The 19483-nt window shown below is 44.1% G+C and overlaps 1 long non-coding RNA gene and 2 other non-coding genes across 3 annotated transcripts in view; 1 reads left to right on the forward strand and 2 right to left on the reverse strand.

Annotated features, from left to right (window-relative positions):
* LOC126183584 (uncharacterized) overlaps positions 1-19483 on the reverse strand; it is a 135044-nt gene that overhangs the window by 108609 nt on the left and 6952 nt on the right. The gene's annotated exons all lie outside the window — the stretch shown is intronic.
* On the reverse strand, positions 1432-1507 carry Trnat-ugu (transfer RNA threonine (anticodon UGU)). The gene has a single exon. It is a non-coding gene; the product is annotated as a tRNA-Thr (tRNA).
* Positions 1645-1719, forward strand: Trnat-ugu (transfer RNA threonine (anticodon UGU)). Its single transcript has one exon. It is a non-coding gene; the product is annotated as a tRNA-Thr (tRNA).

The raw sequence follows: 19483 nt of genomic DNA on the forward strand, positions 1-19483 counted from the left end.
GAAAGAAAGGTGATATAAGGTAGTGAGAAAACAAGCAAATACAGAGAAAATGGTAGTGACACTGGTGTTAGGCTATGCACGCTGGGTACCCAAGGAGTGGAGGGACCGGGCACACACCCTCCAGTCCTTCGCCACGGAAAAGGTTCCTCTACTTCTGTGCTCTAGCAGCAGCCGATGCCAGTGACTGTGACGGTGTCTGGCATTACCCCTCAAGAGTTGCAGCTCGTCTTTCAGAGGGAAGAGTGAGGCGAAGTGACCATCCTTGGCAGGTACCGAATAGTGGCCGGGCACTATTTAGCATGGGCACCTGGGAGTTGTGGTCATGCTATTTTTCACACAATGCATCCTGTGCATTAAGCAGTCCTGACCTACATTCACAGTAGTAGTATAATACAGCACAATTAACACCTACACTCACATAGAATTTTAGTTTTTACAGTACCATACAGCCAAAACACAGTTCAAAGGAACTTTGTTTTGTGCCAACAGTCAGTCGCCTTCCGTTAACACTGTGCACAGGAAGTCGGTAATAGATAGCGATCTCTACTTCCATGAAAAGCAACTGAGTTGCACTGTGGACTAGATAAATTGTCACCAGGAGCTGATTTGGGCGAAGTGGAAAGTCTAGCCCACTAATTTAAAAATATCTGGAGGAAAGTGTAGCTAAATAATTTCCAGACACCTTCAAAGTGGGTTCAAAGAAGCATTAAAAGGAGCGGGTATACACCCATATCAACCAGATGACTAGGTCTTGTTGCAGAACCTTTCGATCAAATCGGAGATGACCAAAACATTTTCTCCATCATACGAGGGGCCCTACCAAATTACGTGTTTGAAGTCTTAAGTCAATGCTGGAATACAACTGGAAGTCCATTATGTAGATCATCAATTTCGGTAGACTAAACCTAATTGTGGACAAGCAGCACTGCCCCCACGTGTTGTGTCTACATAGGCACCTAAATGTAAGCCAAGGAACCTTCCACTTCCAGCACAAACCTGCATTCCAAGCATTCTTACACCATGGTATCGCAAATTTAAGCATAGTAATAGTAACTGACTATATTATTAATGACCTCCAGTCAGTGTATTTTACCTACTTTATACATGTTATCTTATGTTCTACGTTATTGTTCTACAGGTGGGGTGATCAGAGAGATCTGTTTCTTAGCTCTGGGTTACAGTGTTCTGTCCCCTCATGCAGCGTCACACTATTATCTGTACATTAATACTGTCACCACCGTTATATACCGAGCCTATTATCATGTGTCCCCTTAATATTTTAGAAACCATATATGACGGTAGTATCTGTTCCCGAAAGAACAGTTACCGTGGAATACCATGCAGCTTTGCTAGAAATGAAATGATAATTAAATGGACACCCTAGCTGCAAACAGGCGTTGATGTACTTCATTGGGGACATGTTGAAAATGTGTGCCCGACCGGGACTCGAACCCGGGATCTCCTGCTTACATGGCAGACGCTCTATCCATCTGAGCCACCGTGGGCACAGAGGATAGTGCGTCTGCAGGGAATCCCAAACATCTATTAGGCGCACTACGAATGTAGTGGTGTGGACATGTAGGGAATGTGGATCTCACCGGGAGCGTGCAAGGGATAAGTCCCTGCAGACGCACTATCCTCTGTGCCCACGGTGGCTCAGATGGATAGAGCGTCTGTCATGTAAGCAGGAGATCCCGGGTTCGAGTCCCGGTCGGGGCACACATTTTCAACATGTCCCCAATGAAGTACATCAACGCCTGTTTGCAGCTAAGGTGTCCATTTAATTCTCATTTCATTTTAGAAACTTTTAAAATATTACTTCCATACACTGTGCATTGTGAAGAACTGACAGTAGGCAACCACATGCACTAACTCCTGTGTGCAGCTGTCAAGTCAACACCCATGTGTGACAGAGATGGCAGAGCCCGGGCTGCATCACGAGCTTCGAGTACGATGGCAGCCACAGCGAGAGATAAGAGCTGGCATGCCTCTGCGTGAGCTGTGCATGTCGTATCCCACTGACGTGCCTTTGGTCAAGAGGCTCTACAGGCTGAGTGGACAGTTCCCGTTCCATTCAGTTATGGGCACCCCAAACAGCATTGGGAATGTTGCCCAGAATATACAAAGTGAACATCCCTTCGCTCCAAGTTGGCGGTAGCTCGTCATCAGATTGTAAGAGCAGATCTCCCTGGAAAATGATGCCCTGAACCATATTAAGGCTTTTATAGGGAGTGACAGTCGCCGGTATGTGACCTAGCTTCGCATAGGCGAGCAATGCCCATAATTTGGCAGGGGATGCTGTTGATCAAAATTTACCCACTTTTCATTTTGGAAATGCCTGTAACTTCCCCCAAACTTGACCTCTATAGTTTCTACAAGGAATAAAGGCTTCATGACCAAGAAGGAATCCCCATCAGTCCTTACACAAACTGGGAGGAGTATTTCTCTGCTAGTGACTCAGCCCTATGTTCCTCCCAAAGCGTAGTCAGGGAATGGAACTTTTAGGGTCATAGCTCTCTGCATTAAAAGAAAACTGTCCTTTCATAGAGACTGCTGGGGCCGTATGGCCACCAGTGAAAGATACCTTCATCCGCTTTATTTGCAGCTCATCCACCACCATGGTGCCTCCCTCTCTGAATGGGGGCTCTCCCCATGGGCACCATCCAGTCCTAGTGACTGCTACCTGGCCAGGAATTCATTGCTCTGAGCCTGTGTCCCAGTCACAACAGGCACATACTCCTTGGCATACATGGGGAGTTTTCAGCTCAGGCACCAACAGTGGGGTCAGGTGGCTACCACCATGCAGGTACTTGACAACACCCCCCCCCCCCCCCAACGAAACAGCTACCATTCTGGGTTTTGGGTATATTACCTTATTAAAGGGAAGGGTGTAAAGACGGTAAGGCACAAAGGTGGAGCACATACCACACTGGGCAATCTTCCCTGCAAAATCCACACTTCTGGAGAATTTTGAAAACTGATGGCAGGTCAAACCCAACAATGGGGATCATTTGTTTATTTAATGAAAAGTTGTAGTAAATGACAGAAATGGAAAATCCCGTCCTAATCATAAACCAAGTCCAAGCACGGTCTGTATCAAGAAAACCATCCGATGGAGAGGCGAAGGAGGAAAGGATAGTGGAAGTACAAGCTTGCAGCATGGAAAGGAAGTAATGATGCAAAGGCTGGGGCCCCGTGGTAGCCACGCACATACTCACAAGAGAGTTGAGTGCCCCATGGACAGGGACTTAAAAATAAATAATAGAGTAATTTTATTCATTAACATTCCCGAACGGTACGTGCTGACATTATTTCACTGTTATGCTGGAAAACCATTTAGTCACTTAGAGGATTAAGGATTTTAGTGCTTTGATTGATTTTTTTAAAGATCTTTGTGGTTTTGATGCCACATAAATATACTGTCTAAGTAAGGCTGAGGTACCTTACAGTATTTTTAAAAACATGGTGTCTCCTATTTTCAACTGCAGTGGAGTAAAAATATGCACAATTAAATTCAGCACAAAAATCTTGTCATATGAAAATGACAAACTTTTTTTTCCTGTTCAATTCTCCAGTTGGACAATTTTCATTGCAATGGATAAGTAACTGTGGTAAGGATAGAGAATTAGTAACATATAAAAATATTTACAAATAAGCAACACGGGATTGTATTTCTTACTGTTGAAATTTAGGTAACAGCAACTGCCAAGAAAGAGGCATTTAAGTACAACTGCAGGAAATAATTATTTTAGAGAACTATGCTAAAAAAGTAAGTACCTCCCATTCTGCACCAAAAGACTTGTGAATGAAACTGACATAAAAAAATTACGTAGAGGAAGTATCAGACGCTTTCTTACTATAAAACACTTATCATATGTGCTTTTTCAGGATTGCTTCTCATATGGCTACCTCCACCTTGGTCAAGTTATCCAAAAGAAAGATACTTCCTGAAACCTCATTCAACCATGAGATTTTTGTAATCCAGATGAGGTGGCAGTTTAGAATTTTTCGTACATAACTTAAGAACACAACATTCTAGTACACAGCTGTCTCTGTATGACAGTACTCCTGGTTTCAGGAAGGGATCACGATTACTTTCCTCCTTGAATCTGAGAAGTACCCTTCAAACCCATAACCTGAGGACTCTATCATCACAACATGCTTTAGTCAATGTTATTAGGTCCTGGTGCTGTGCCTTCTGATGCTACCACAGCTGAGTCCATCAAATTCTTGTCAGGTTTCCAGCCGGATCAAACTGTCATCTGAGCACAATATTTCAGCGGTACACCTGGCCGCCATCATCAGGTGAGAAAAGCTACGCTGCTCTCGCCGATAACTGATTCCACTCGCAAATGTCTGCACCTTTATGTGCATCGGAAGTACAATAGCACATGCGCTAGATACAGTGCGCACGCACTCAATCATTCCTGCTGCCCCCTGGTGCAAAGAGAGTTGCAGCACCTCCGGTGGTGAATACTGTTGAAAATGATATATCGTTACAAATTATTATTCGTAGCCGGCCGATTCAGATGTCGCTGTTTCTTCGTGTCTGATAAAACAGGAATCCATGTTCTACTTAGCGGGAATCCATTATCATGATTAATCATATTATCCGCTAGTCTGATTTCAACAGATTCTTTTAAAACACAATCCCAGTACCGAGAAGCATTTGCAACTACTTGCGTCTTGTTGTATAACATCCTGTGTCCCTCTGTAAGGCAATGCTCAGCCACCACAGATTTATCTGGTTGTAATAATTGTGTATGGCGATGATGTTCAATACATCTGTCATCAATGGTATGAATAGTTTTGCCAATGTAAATTTTCCACTCACACGGTATTTTGTAATCGCCAGGCTTCCTCAAACCTAAGTCATCTTTGACAGAGCCAAGAAGTGCTTGAATCTTAGCTAGCGGACGAAAAACACATCTGATCTCACATTTCTTCAAAATGTCTACCTATCTTGGCAGAAACGTTCCCAGCATACGGAAGAAAAGCCACAGACCTAAAGGTGTCTTTAGAAGGTTGAGGTAGAGGTCCAAACTCAAAAGCACGTGGAATTTGTCGGTCCGTACAGCCGTTATTATTAAACTCATCCTTAAGATGTTTCAGCTCCTGTGGTAAATTTTCAGCATCCGAGACAGCATATGCTCTTTTAACCAAGTTCCGAAGGATTCCTGTACGTTGAAAAGGTGGATGGCAACTGGTAGCATGTAAATACCTGTCGGTATCATTCAGTTTCCTGTAAACACTGTGTCCAAGAGTTCAGTCTTCACTTCTATAAACTAGTACATCCAAAACAGGTAAGCGTATGCTCTCAGCCGTCATGTAGGTAAATCTGAACACCATATTTCCAACTCCATGGATTTTATTTAACGTTTAAAGTTGCTTTATCCTGGTCCTTCTGATTTACTTGTTAGTTTTGATGTGGTGTCACTTTTTACTCGGGTCCCTCTTGAAGAGTCATTGCTTTTAATTAATGAAAAACTTGATATGGAAATGACGAAGCTCTGCCGACATGTACTGATGTCCACCTATTTTTTATTTGATGACATATATTTTGTACAAACCGACGGTGTGGCTATGGGGAGTCCTTTATCCCCCATAGTCGCTAATCTTTTTATGGAGGACTTTGAGGATATGGCCCTGAAAACATCTTTTTTGAAGCCTTCGTGTTTTCTGAGATATGTTGACGATGTGGGAGACAGGACAAAGAAGGAAGCTGCTAAGAGACGCGCAGCGGAGTCCAATCGGTAAACCCGACTGAAGGCAGGAATCAGGTGGGCGACATTCTTGGTCTGGGAACAGGATAAAATTGAAAGGATGAGTGGGAGAGGAATGGACAGCGATTACATAAGAAACCAGAAGCTGGGACCACCGATCAGAAAAGGAAGGGGAGGGGGAGATTCCAGCTTCAACCAGGAGACTATCAACATGGCTAGTATGAAAGCCACTGGTGGCCAAACGGGTACCACGATGGCGGACCAGATCCAGGAGGGGCAGTGTGGAAGGAGCAACCAAACCATAAACCTGACAACCATAGTCCAAGCAAGACAGCACTGAAGCCCGATAAAGGCAGAGAAGAGTGGAACGATCCGCACCCCAAGAGGTGTGGGCAAGGAAGTGAAGGACACAGTTTACGGAAACATCCTATCTTCAGAAGTCTGATACGAGGCAGCCAAGTGAGCCTATAGTCGAAAAGAAGACCCAGGGGGGGACCACAGGTAATCGTTATGCATTGAGGTAGACCTCTGGCTCAGGTTGGACAATAGTACGGCGACAGAAGTGGACCACCCCCATTTTAAAGGAGAGAATTGAAACCCGTTTGAGAGGGTCCATGCAGAGGCACCCTGGACTGCTGCTCTGCAGAGGCCATTGAAGAGGAACTAATCCAGATGCAGAAATCATCCACATACAGAGCAGAGGTGACCAAAGGACCGACGAAGGCCACAAGTATAATCTGTCGGTAAACTGTAGAGTGAGCGAGTGAGTCCCCACTCTGCAAACCCAGCTACGTCACATGGCACTTCTACAGGCTGTTTCAGCGTGCTTCACATCTGTGGCGAAGCCATGTACAGATACATCTCAGCTGTGTTTATTTTTAGACAAATGCATTAAGACCATAAGGAATACAAAAACAATAGCTTCTTCCAAAACACAACATTATAGGGTAAATAATATTAACATAAGAATGGAAGTCAGGATTCTATTACACACACAGAGCCAAATGCCTGTTCATGAGAATGTATGTTCCTCTATTGCTATTCGTAAAACAAACCCCATATAATGCAATCAGCCTGTAGAATTTTAGGCTGGTTCTTATTTTGTGTTTCTACTAAAAGGTACAAGTTTTCTTTGAAGGACTGCATTGAAACTTAACATTTCTTGTGACACACAGAGTATTTAAAAAGTAAGCTGAAATTTGTAATTTGGTGTGTTGTATTAGTCCGATTTGCACCACTTTTTTGTCATTGTCTTTGTAAACATGCCTCTAAAGTATGTGTTCAATGTCATGCATATTGGGTATTTACTCTGTTGTCAGCTGTCAGAAAGTTTACGTGTGTTTTGGTAGCATCAATGATTATTTATTTTGTGTAAAAATAAATTAGAGAATCTGTATTAAATTTTGTTATAAGAATGGAATAAAGTGTATGAAATTTTTAGAAATGGTAAATATTGCTTTGGTGAGCCTGTTATGAGTAAACCAAGGGCAGACAAGTGGTACAAACATTTCAAAGCAGGCCTTAAAGGACAGTGGTTTTACAAGCATCATGAGATTAAAAATGCACAGTTACGAGACCTATAAACTATCCTGAAGAAACAGTTCCTTAAGTGTTTCAGGAATTGGAAAAAGCACTGGCATAAGTGTATCATATGTAATGGAGAATATTTTGAAGAGGATAACATTGCTGTGGTTTAACAAATAAAGTTCTCACCAAAAAATAAAAATTAATACGTGAACACACCTCATATGTCCAGCTTTTTGCTTAGAAGTCCAGAATCGGTGTACATGTTTCAAAGGAAATTTCAGCAGTGCTTAAAATAACTATTGCGCACATGTTTTAAGCAATATGTCTGAATTGGGTGAATAGTGACCAAGATAGAGATTTAGGGTTCCATAAGCATCAAAGGTTTTACATGATTTTGAAACTGTCTATAACGATGGGTTTCCTCCCAAAATTATTAGTTTTCCTTCGTGGCGATTCCAGTAAACTATGCGACTTATTTTTCCATTCCTTACCTATGCGTCCTATTAGGTGAGGACGACGTCTGCATAAATTGCAGCCCTTTGATTGGGACTGGTAATATTAGCCAACAGTTCTTTTTGGGTCACCTCTTTATTACACACTGTAATACCATTAGAGACGATCAAACGCTCGTTACTCCCCAAATACCTACCATTCTTCATATTCTGCAATGCTAGACGATCATCCATCACTTCCGGATATCGAAGTACATCAGTAAGTATACAAAGTTAACTCAATGACGCTGGCAACTAAGATCCCACAAACAGAAACGAAACATATCACTGCACGCCGATCTACACTGCCAGACAGATAACAGGCAACAGATTTTGGGTGCCCCTGTAGGCCGGTGGCAGCATTCTTCCGGGAAAGGCCACTTCCCCACCAAAAGCGCTGCTCGCTCTTGAGTTTACAGACAGACTAGACATCTATAGCAATGATGAAAAGAAGTACACTCAATATGGAAACCTGTGGGATGCCATTCTCCTGGGTCTGTGGAGAACTACAAACAGTACCAACCCGAACCCTGAACGACCGATGGAACAGGAACTGGCAATCGGGAGTGGGCCCCGAAGGCCCCACTCATGAAGTGTAAGAAAGATATGATGGTGCCAAGCCATGTCATAGGCCTTGCGAAGGTCAAACAATACTGCAACCAAATGGTGGTGCTGGGAAAAAGCCTGCCGAACTTCAGGTCCCAAGCGAAGTAAATGATCGGAGATCGTCCCTCTCAGAAACCATGCTGGTAAGGGTACAATAGATCCCGAGATTCGAGGACCCGATTGAGCTGACTGACTACCATCCGTTCAAGTAATTTGCAAAAAATGTTCGTCAGACTAATTAGCCAATAGCTTTCGACAAACAGAGGGGTTCTTACCAGACTTGAGGACAGGAATCACGATGCTATCCCTCCACTGAGAACGGAAGTCACGCTGGAGCCAAATACAGTTAAGCACCTGGGGAAGATGTCGTCGTGGAGTACTGAGATGTTGAAGCAACTGGTTATGAATGTAGTCTGGGCCAGGAGCCGTATGATGAGAAGAAGAAAGTGCAGAAAGAAGTTCCCATTCAGTAAAAGGCTCATTGTAAGATTCTGACTGACAAAGGGTAAAACATAAGACGGAAGCTTCGGCCCACTATTTCTGGTGAATGAAAGCAGCCATATAGGAGGTTGATGTTAATGCTGTTGCAAAATGGGTTGCAAGATGTTCCGTGAGAATCAATGGGTCCGTGCAAAGGCCATCTGGGAGGGCAAGGCCTGGGTGGGTAGACTGCTGATGACAACCTTGGAGAGAGCGAAGTGTAGCCCACACCCGTGACATAGGGACAATAGAACCGAGGGAAGAAACAAAGTATTCTCAACACACCCGTTTGCTCTGTTTGCTTAAGTAACGGGCTTTGGCGCGAAGGCATTTAAAGGTAGTAAGATTGGCAGTGGATGGGTGTCTTAAGGTGTTGCAATGGCAATATCCGTATTCCACCACGGGACTTGCCGGCAGTGAACTGGTCCAGATGAGCGTGGGATAGCATGCTAGCAGTGCGAAAAATCGCATCACACATGTCATCACTACAACCCGACAAACAGGGAGAAAAAATGATCTGTGCAATATACAGAGGCCAATCGCCGTGTTGGCAAGACCAAGACCAATGAGGTAACCTGTCCATCAGGGAGCAGGAAGGAAGTGAGAGAAGCAACAGGAAGTGGTCACTACCGCAAAGGTCTACGTGTGGCGACCAGTGTAATGAAGGGGGGAGGGAGGGACAAGAAAGAGAAAGATCAATGACAGAAAAGGTATCATGACCGGCAATGAAATGGGTACAGGAGCCATAATTAAGAAGGCACAACTCATGGTCTGCAAGAAACTGGTCTATGAGAAGACCCACGAGAGATGATGAGCATTAAAATCCCCCATAAGGAGGAAGGGAGGAGGAAGTTGCTGAAGAAGGCAGCAGGTGTAAGAGTCCTGTCAGGAGGGAGATAAAGATTGCAAACTGTGACCCCAGATTCCAGATAGACCCTAACAGCAATTGCTTCCAATGTAGTTTGAAGAGGAATCCATATGCTAGCAATGTCCATACAGACCAATGTACAAACGTCATCAGAGGCCCACAGGGGGCCGACCTGATTTCAACAGAAAGCACGGAACCTGCAGAGGGTCGGTGAGTGATCATCAGAAAAATAAGATTCCTGTAGAGCCACACAAGATGCAGAGTAAAACGAAGTAAGGGATTTCAACTCCGGAAGGTGATGGTAATATCCATTACAATTCCATTGGATAATCACAGAACGACGATTCAAATGGGGGGGGGGGGTGAATAGGCTAAAGCCAGTCGTGCCACTGGGTCACCATCCATCGCTGACAAGGAGGGGGCGACATCCATGAACAGTAGGTCAGAGTCAGGTTGCAAAAGTGGGGGCGAGACCTCTGGCGACACCAGAGGCTCCTTGTCCCGGGACTTACGTTTCTTCTTCTTTTCTGCTTGAGATCAAGGAGGGCTGTGCTGCAGCAAGATATGGAACAGAAAGAGAGCGGGCGGCCTTGGGGCTCACAGACCGTTTTTCTCCTGGTTGTAGTGTGGCAGCAGACCTTTGACATTGGAGGTGTCAGGAAGGGGGGTCCCGGGAGGGGCACCCTTGACCGGCAGATGTCGAGGAAAGGGGACACTACTTCGGATGGGGAGGGGGAGTGGCGCCCGGAGGGGAGGGTGTGGAAACCGCAGGGGAGGGGGGGAGGGATGGAGAAGGGTTCGGGACTGGGGTAAGAAAGGGGTGTAGATGTAACTAAAGCACAGCTAGACGTCATTGACACAGGATGAAGACGTGCATATTTCTTACAAGCCTCAGTGTAGGTTAGATGATCAACGGACTTATACACCTGTATCTTCGTTTCCTTCTTATAAGCCAGGCAAGCTGGTGAACATGGAGAATGATTCCCATGACAATTAACACACACAGGAGGGGGAACACAGGAACTCCCCTCATGGAGGAGACATCCACAGTCAACACACAGAGGGGTCTGCAAACAGTGGGAAGACGTGTGTCCAAAACACAATCACTTAAAACATATCATAAGTGGTGGGATGTACAGCTTCACTTCACATCGATAAACCATAATCTTGACCTTATCAGGGAGGGTATCCCCTTCAAAGGCCAGGATAAAGGCATCAGTATCAATGCGATTGTCCTTCAGGCCCTTCTGAACAGGTGGTGTCATATGCTTTTCATAAATCAAAAAAGACAGCAACCAGGTGTTGGTGTCTGGAAAAGGCTGTTCGGATGGCAGACTCGAGGGACACAAGATTATCAGTGGTAGAGCGACTCTGGCGAAAGCCACCATGATATGGAGCCAATAGGCCATGTGACTCCAGGACCCAACCCAACCACTGACACACCATACTTTCCAGCAGTTTACAAAGAACTTTGGTGAGCCTGATGGGCCAATAGCTATCAAAATCAAGCAGGTTTTTGCCGGATTTGAGCACTGGTATGATGGTGCTCTCCCGCAGGTGCTATGGAAAGACGCCATCGCACCAGATCCAGTTGAGGATCGCGTGGAGATGTCGCTTGTAGTCAGACGAGAGATATTTAATCATCTGACTCTGGATCTGATCTGGCCCAGGAGCTGTGTCGGGTCAATGTGCAAGGGCACTGAGGAGCTCCCACTCTGTGAATGGGGCTTTATAGGGTTCACTGTGGCGTGTAGCGAACAAGAGGCATTTCCTTTCTATCCGCCGTATGAGGGTGCAAAAAGCTGGAGGGGTAGTTCTGTGACACAGAGGCTCGAGCATAGAGCTCAGCAAGATGCTCAGCAATCGTGTTTGTGTCGGTAGATAACACGCCATTGATGGTAATGGCAGGGACACCTGCTGGGGTCTGGTACAAAAAAACTCGTTGGGCTTTGCCCAGACTTGGGAAGGTGACGTATGGCACCCAAAGGTCGAGACATCTCTCCCAACACTCCTGTTTAAGTCTTTTGGTAAGCTGGTGAAAGCAGGCAAAAAGATGTTTAAAAGCTATGAGGTGCTCCATGGAAGGCTGCCGCATATGCCGCTGTACAGCTCGCCGATGCTCCTTTATTGCCTCAGCAACTTCTAGCGACCACCAAGGGATTGTATTTCCTGGGGGCACTCTAAGGAACGAGGAATCGCATTTTCTGCCACAGAAACGATCGTTGTAGTTACCTGCTTAACCACAACAACGTTACCATGTGGGGGGAGATTCGACGGCGACAGCAGAGGTGAAGGCTTCCCAGTCTGCCTTGTTTAAAGCCCATCTGGGCAGGTGTCCATGGGCCCGACACCGGGGCAGTGACAGGAAGATGGGAAAGTGGTCATTACCACACAGGTCATCATGTGCTCTCCATTGGATAGATGGAAGAAGGCCAGGTCTGCAAACAGAGATCAACGGCCGAATATGTGTCATGCGCCACACTGAAATGTGGGGGGGCACCTGTATTTAAGAGGTAGAGGTAGAGTTGTGACCGTAAATTTTCGACATCTCTGCCTCGGCCAGTAAGCATGGTGCCACCCCCAAGGGGTTATGAGCATTAAAATCTCCCAAAAGTAGGAAAGGTTTAGGGAGTTGCTCGATCAGTGCCGCCAATGTGTTCAGAAGTACTGCACCATCTGGAGGAAGATATACATTGCAGACAGTTATATCCTGCATCGTCCTTATCCTGACAGCCACAGCTTCATGAGGGGTTTGAAGGGGCACAGGTTCAGTGCATACTGAGTTCAGGACATAGGCAAAAACTCCACCTAACACTATTATAGTCACTATGGTTCTTGTAATATCCCCTATAGCCGCGGAGGGCAGTGGTCCGCGTTGCCGGGAACCAGGTTTCCTGGAGGGCAATGCAGAAGGCAGGTGTAAAGCTTAAGAGTTGCCATAGCTCACCCAGATGGTGGAAAAAACTGCCGCAATTCCACTGGAAGATAACGTTATCGTGAGGCTGGGAAGGCATGAATTGTGCAAGGAGGCAGGTTATGCCTCAGGGTCATCTGCTGCCACCGACAGTATTCGTAGCCATTTTTGTGGTGGATGAGGCATCAGTGAGAGCCAGACCTGCAGGGGACACTAAGATCTCAACCGCATCATCAGAAGCAGAATTGATAGAGAATGCTGGTGTTGGGACCACCAGAGGGTTCTGTTTCTTAGCGGCCTCCTCCTTAGTTTGCTTGCTCTCTCGCTTCTCTTCAGCAGTTTGCTGAGAGGATTTCTCTGAAGCAGCTTCAGGCACGGAGGAAGACCGTGAAGCTCTTCGTCCAGCAGATTTTGGCTCCCTGAGCCACTGGCAAGTGTCTGCGTGGCATTAGTGGAAACCTTCGGAGAGAAGGCCCCGAGGGACCACATCCACATGACAGGAGCCGGAGGAGGCTGTTTCTTCTCCGACAGGGGGGAGGGGCTGATGTCCCCTGCATTTGGGGGGCCTTGCTCCTGAAGTAGGTCCTTTGGGAGTAATGGAGGAAGATTTGTCCCCTAACACCAAGGGGGTGGATGTATTCTGGTTGCCCAGAGGGCCCACTGTTCGTGGCAAAGAGTGAGGAACCACTGGCACTTGGGAGGGTGATGGTGACGTAGCTGTAGCATATGTCAACATCAAGCGAGTGGGGTGTAATCTTTTAATTTTTTTTAGTGTGTGTGTAAGTCAACCGGTCCAGGGTCTTGTACTCCATGATTTTCCACTTCTTTTGGAGTACTGGGCAGTCTGGTGAGCAGGGTGAGTGGTGCTCTCCACAGTTGATGCAAGTGGGAGGTAGCGCACATGGAGTATCTGGGTGCAGTGGACGTCCGCAGTCTCGACATGTTGCGCTGGAAGTGCAGCGGGAAGAGACGTGCCCTATTTCCAGTACTTAAAGCACCGTATGGGGGAGGGATATATGGTTTAACGTCAGAGCGGCAAACCATCACCTTGACCTTTTCAGGCAATGAATAACGCTCGGAGACGAAGATGAAGGTGCCAGAAGCAACCCTGTTGTCTTCGGGTCCCCTGTAAATGCACCAGATGAAATGAACACCCCACCGTTTTAAATTGGCGTGGAGCTCGACATCAGACTACAAGAAGAGATCGTGATGGAAAATGATATCCTGGACAATGTTGAGGTTTTTACGAGAAGTGACAAACAGGAATATCATCCACCTTGTCACAGGCGAGTAACGCTTGGGACTGTGCTGGGGATGCTGTTGAATCAAGACTGCCGTTTCGCATCTTGGACAGCACTGTCACATCGTATTCGATATTGCCCTTCTTAGAGACTGTTGGTGCCGTACGGTCACCAGCAAGAGATGACTTAGTCCGCTTCATTGCGAGTCATCCGCCCTGATGCCACCCACTCCGATCAGGGGCTCTCCCCATGGGCACCACCCAGCCACAGCAAAGGCCACATGGCAAGATGGCCATTGCCGGGAGCCCTGACGCCCCACAAAGACAGGCATCTACTCCTCAGCATACATGGGGAGTTTACAGCTTAGGCATCAGCAGTGAGATCCCTGTGTTGTCAGGGGCTACTACCAAATGGGTACATGATGGCCCCACCACAACCGACTGGCTACCATGCTGGACATTTGGTGCTGAGAAATACAATATTTACATGGGGGCAAAACAGGACAGTAGTCACTGGAAGATGATAGGCCCCAGAAAGTGTACTCACCCAAATAGTTGAGTTGCAGGTGGAGATGCAAACACATGACAAGAGATTCAGGAGATTGAAACTAAGGACACTATGGATAACTCTTGCACCATGTAAGGCATCCTTCCCCATATAGCCTGCACTTCTGTAGAATTTTGAAAGTGGCGCGTCAAATTATAAAATGTGACCTGAACTTATAGGGCAAAAAAGTGAGAGACTCCTTTTAGTTGCCTCTTATGACAGGCAGGAACACCTCAGGCCTATTCTAACCCCCGAACCCGCAGTGGAAACTAATAATATGAATCCATTCTAAAAATGTCAAGAAGACTGCTCTGAACTTCAAAATTTACACAACATGATAATGGTGTAAAAACTGAAAGTTATTTATATGAAGTGCGCTGCAGAAGCTATGCAACAATTTTACTAACACGATTTCCATTGTCTTGGTAATGCACAGTTAAATTGTAAAGTTAATAACCAGTTTGATTCTGTAGTTATACAGGGTGTTACAAAAAAGGTACGGCCAAACTTTCAGGAAACATTCCTCACACACAAATAAAGAAAAGATGTTATGTGGACATGTGTCCTGAAATGCTTAATTTCCATGTTAGAGCTCATTTTAGTTTCGTCAGTATGTACTGTACTTCTTATGATTTCATACAGGATACTCTACCTGTGCTGCTTTACAAGTACGACACAACATGTGGTTCATGCACGATGGAGCTTCTGCACATTTCAGTCGAGGTGTTCGTACGCTTCTCAACAACAGATTCGGTAACCAATGGATTGGTAGAGGCGGACCAATTCCATGGCCTCCACTCTCTGCTGACCTCAATCCTCTTTACTTTCATTTATGGGGGCATTTGAAAGCTCTTGTCTACGCAACCCCGGTACCAAATGTAGAGACTCTTCGTACTCGTATTGTGGACGGCTGTAATACAATACGCCATTCTCCAGGGCTGCATCAGCGCATCAGGGATTCCATGCGACAGAGGGTGGATGCATGTATCCTCGCTAACGGAGGACATTTTGAGCATTTCCTGTAACAAAGTGTTTTAACTCACGCTGATATATTCTGTTGATGTGTTTCCATTCCATGAGTAATGTGATTTGAAGAGAAGTAATAAAATGAGCTCTAACATGGAAATTAAGCGTTTCCAGACACATATCCACATAAAATATTTTCTTTCTTTGTGTGTGAGGAATGTTTCCTGAAAGTTTGGCCATACCTTTTTGTAACACCCTGTAGAATAAAAAGATTGAAATATGTAATGATGAATCATGACAAAGACCAGATTTTAGAAATTTCTCGACTTGTTCAGACTTTATGTCACTTCCCAGACATCAAGACCTTTGAATTTGCCTTCACTAGAGAGTAATAAACACCTGCAGAACATAATACAAGTTGTCAAATTTAACTGAGGACCAGTTGAATACGGACCGATTTTCAATGTACCTCCACCTATTCTTTTTTTGTTTTTTATAAGGGCTTTATATGCTTGCACTGCAAAACCAAAATAGTATAGTTTAGAACATGGACTCCGATTTTCAATGTACCTCCACCTATTCTTTTTTTTGTTTTTTATAAGGGCTTTATATGCTTGCACTGCAAAACCAAAATAGTATAGTTTAGAACATGGACTCTTTAATGATAACAGTTTAAAAGAGTTTGAAGAAGACACTTTTTTGTAAAAGTGGGCGAAAAATGACCATTTCTGGCGTTTTCGGAAAACTTAACTTTGCCCTCAATTCGTAAACTATTTACAAAAAACTGGAAAGCAGTAGGACAATGAAAATTTATATTCTAATACCTGGTGTTGGTAAAATTATTGTGTGCAAAGGTCCAGCTTTATCCCACAATTACATCCAGTGATATGAAAAACTAAACTTCACATTTTTAAAGCATCTATTTTTTCAGTCAACTTTGTTTCAAATTATCCATATGCAAAACACCCAAGAAATCCTTTTTGTTATTTCACTTATGAGAGTGCAAAAAGTTGTACAAGATGGCCTCCTTTTGTTTCAGTCAATAAAATATTGCCGGGGATATTACGTCTGAAAGTTGCACGAAGCTCACAGGTGCACTGTTGAATGATGTGCTGTGGGGGCAAACGAATGACTATATCTACAGAAGTATAGAATTAGTGAGCGTGAAACTTCACCAGTGATTATGGGGAACATTTACTACCGTATTTACTCGAATCTAAGCCGCACTTTTTTTCCGGTTTTTGTAATCCAAAAAACCGCCAGCGGCTTAGAATCGAGTGCAAAGCAAGCGGAAGTTCTGAAAAATGTTGATAGGTGCCGCCACAACTAACTTCTGCCGTCGAATGTATGTAGCGCTACACAGGCATCCTTTGTAGGCACAAAGATAAATACTGGTGCCAAAACCTCTGCGTCAGTAAATAAAATAAAATAAAAAAATTGGAAGACGAGCATTTTTCTCCGCCCAAGTTTCGACCACTGCATTTTCATACATTATCCAACGAAGTAAATACAAATTCCGTATTGTTCATCTTCGAATTTCAATGTACTACGAAAATCCGACTGGTAATACTGGGATTTTTGTCAATATGGCCAACTCTACGTTCTGAATTTTTTCCTACCTGTGAGAAGAGATGGTTGCTAATAGGAACCTGATGAAATTTGAATCATATGCAGTATTCTCTTCACCACAAGAATAATACGAATATAAATATTTTGTCATGTATTCTTTCGTGTTTGCTTCTATCTAATTTAAATCCTGTCTGCCAAATAAACTACGAAACTAGAGTGAGACAACAGCAAACGCGGAAGAATATACGTATCGTGTCATGTTTATATTCTTATTACTCTTATGTCTAACAGTGATACAGTCAGAAATGAAGCACGGCAACTGACTAGATTTTTAAATCTAAGATGACTAATTTCTGTGCAGAATTTGATGTACTAAAGAAGCGGCCGCAAAGATTTTCAAACGGAGAAAAATTTTCGCCAAACTCTCGTTCAGAATATGTTATATCATATGCAGTCTATTATTTGGTTCTTGTTGATCATTATCAAAGAAAGCAGCAGTGTAAGTAACAACAAATAGCAGTCTCTTGCCATTGTTTCGCTAGTGTGACGATTCCTCTTTTTTTTAATTGTAGGCGGCAGTAGCGCGCACAAAAGCAAGCCATGCCGCGAGCAGCGACAGGTCGTAAACACGCACTATCAGAATGCGACAAACAATGCATGACACAGTATAGTAATGCATTTTCAGCTTAGAGTGACTGACGTAAACACCTATAACATTGAAAACGACACTTATCAGATCAAAGCAAAATAAGCAATCGATTCAAACCAGACGAAGCACGTGAAAAAGGAAGGGTATCCGTATAAATACGGACGGAGCGCCTGACGCATAGCAATGGCTACCTGGTAAAGCTTAACTGCTAAGCTTTCGACTTGAACCAAACTACTGTAGCTGTATCACAGTCTAACATTATGTTAGACTGTGGCTGTATCGTTATTCATTCGACCTAAATTGTGTCTCATTTGTTTCGATTTGGAGGTGCGGCCTAAAACTTTTCTCTTCCCTTGAATTTCGAGTCTCAAATTTCAGGTGCGGCTTAGATTTGGGAATTTTTTTTCCCCTTATTTCGAGTCTCATATTTCAGGTGCGGCTTAGATTCGAGTGCGGCTTACATTTGAGTAAATATGGTAATTTTCATACAAAACCTGTGAGGATCATATGGGAACCTCTAGACCATACAGCACGGAATGACCCCAAAGAAAACCACAGACACAAGAATACATAAAATGGAGAAGGTCTTTTAAATAACAAGAAACACACACTAAAAAAATCTTTATCCTGGAACAGCGGTCAGACAAAAAATACTCCATGCAGTGGAAACTCGAAACCGTCTACACAGGATCAGCTATAAAACAAACAAAGGGCGGGGGGAGGGGGAGGAGAACAAGACATGGAAAATACTAGGACCCAAAAGCGGCAGAGAATCAGAAGATCTAGTAATGTAGTGAAGCAGTCAACAGTCTGAAGATTGCTTTGACCACCACAGCAGTTTCCTATGGTCAAGGCAGCTTAAGAAACTCCCCGACAGCTCAATGAACTGTTGCCAGCTTTGAACTGTGAAGTGCTAATGCCTGCAAGCGAAAACAGTAGCTGCCTTCAGAGCTGTGACAAAACTAAGGTATTGCCACAAAGATGCTGACAAAATTGCGTTGCATTATTGGTCAAGGTAGTACCACGAAGCTGCCACACCAAGCCCACTGCAACTGTCAGGGATCAACTTATGCCGACTCATCTACCCGCACGGTCCTGCTGTTGCCTTTCTTTGACCTATGATCTGACTTAACCAGCCAGTTACAGGGGGAATTATGGTTTAACCTGGATTCCAAATCATTGTGCAACTCAGCATTTTTCACATCAACAAACATTGTCAGAGGTGACAGAAGTGATAACTGACAGATAAAATCCTAGAATTAATTATAGAACTACAAAATTGGAAAGTGAAGACATGGCATGAGAAAAAAAGAAATTAAAATTCTATGGACATGCAACCAGAATTAATAGTAACAGAGTAACAAAACAAATCCCTAGCTTCCTAAATAATTACAAATCTGAAATCATATGGTTGAGAAAAGTAGGAAGAGGTACTGAAAATGTGGGAATCAACACTGACACAATAAGAAACAGAATACTTTTTAAAATAGCAACAGAAAATACAGGCTTTCAGGACAGGGAAAAAAATAAAATATCAGGAAATGGAATAAAGTGGACACAAGAAGAGGAGGACTAACATTACCACAAAATTGAATAAATGTGGACCTTAAAGAAATTGCAGATGAAAACAAAGAAGTAGATACAATGTTGATTTGCCACAATCTCTGAAATTGTTATTCGAAATTAAAAAAATACAATCACAAACACAAGTCCCAAGGTCTAGGTTAGTTTAGAAGTGTGATTTTCATCTAAAGAAGTGAATATGAACTAAAGGTTCTGGCAACAAACTGGTATGTACAGTAGGCCCAAAGACCATATTAAACATACTTCAAACAGCGAAGCTATAGGAGACTTCAGGTGTAATGCAAAAGACGAACAGGCACTGAAATAGCAAGGTTTTTTT

Source organism: Schistocerca cancellata, chromosome 4 (assembly GCF_023864275.1).
Source record: "Schistocerca cancellata isolate TAMUIC-IGC-003103 chromosome 4, iqSchCanc2.1, whole genome shotgun sequence".
NCBI classification, from domain to species: Eukaryota; Metazoa; Arthropoda; class Insecta; order Orthoptera; family Acrididae; genus Schistocerca; species Schistocerca cancellata.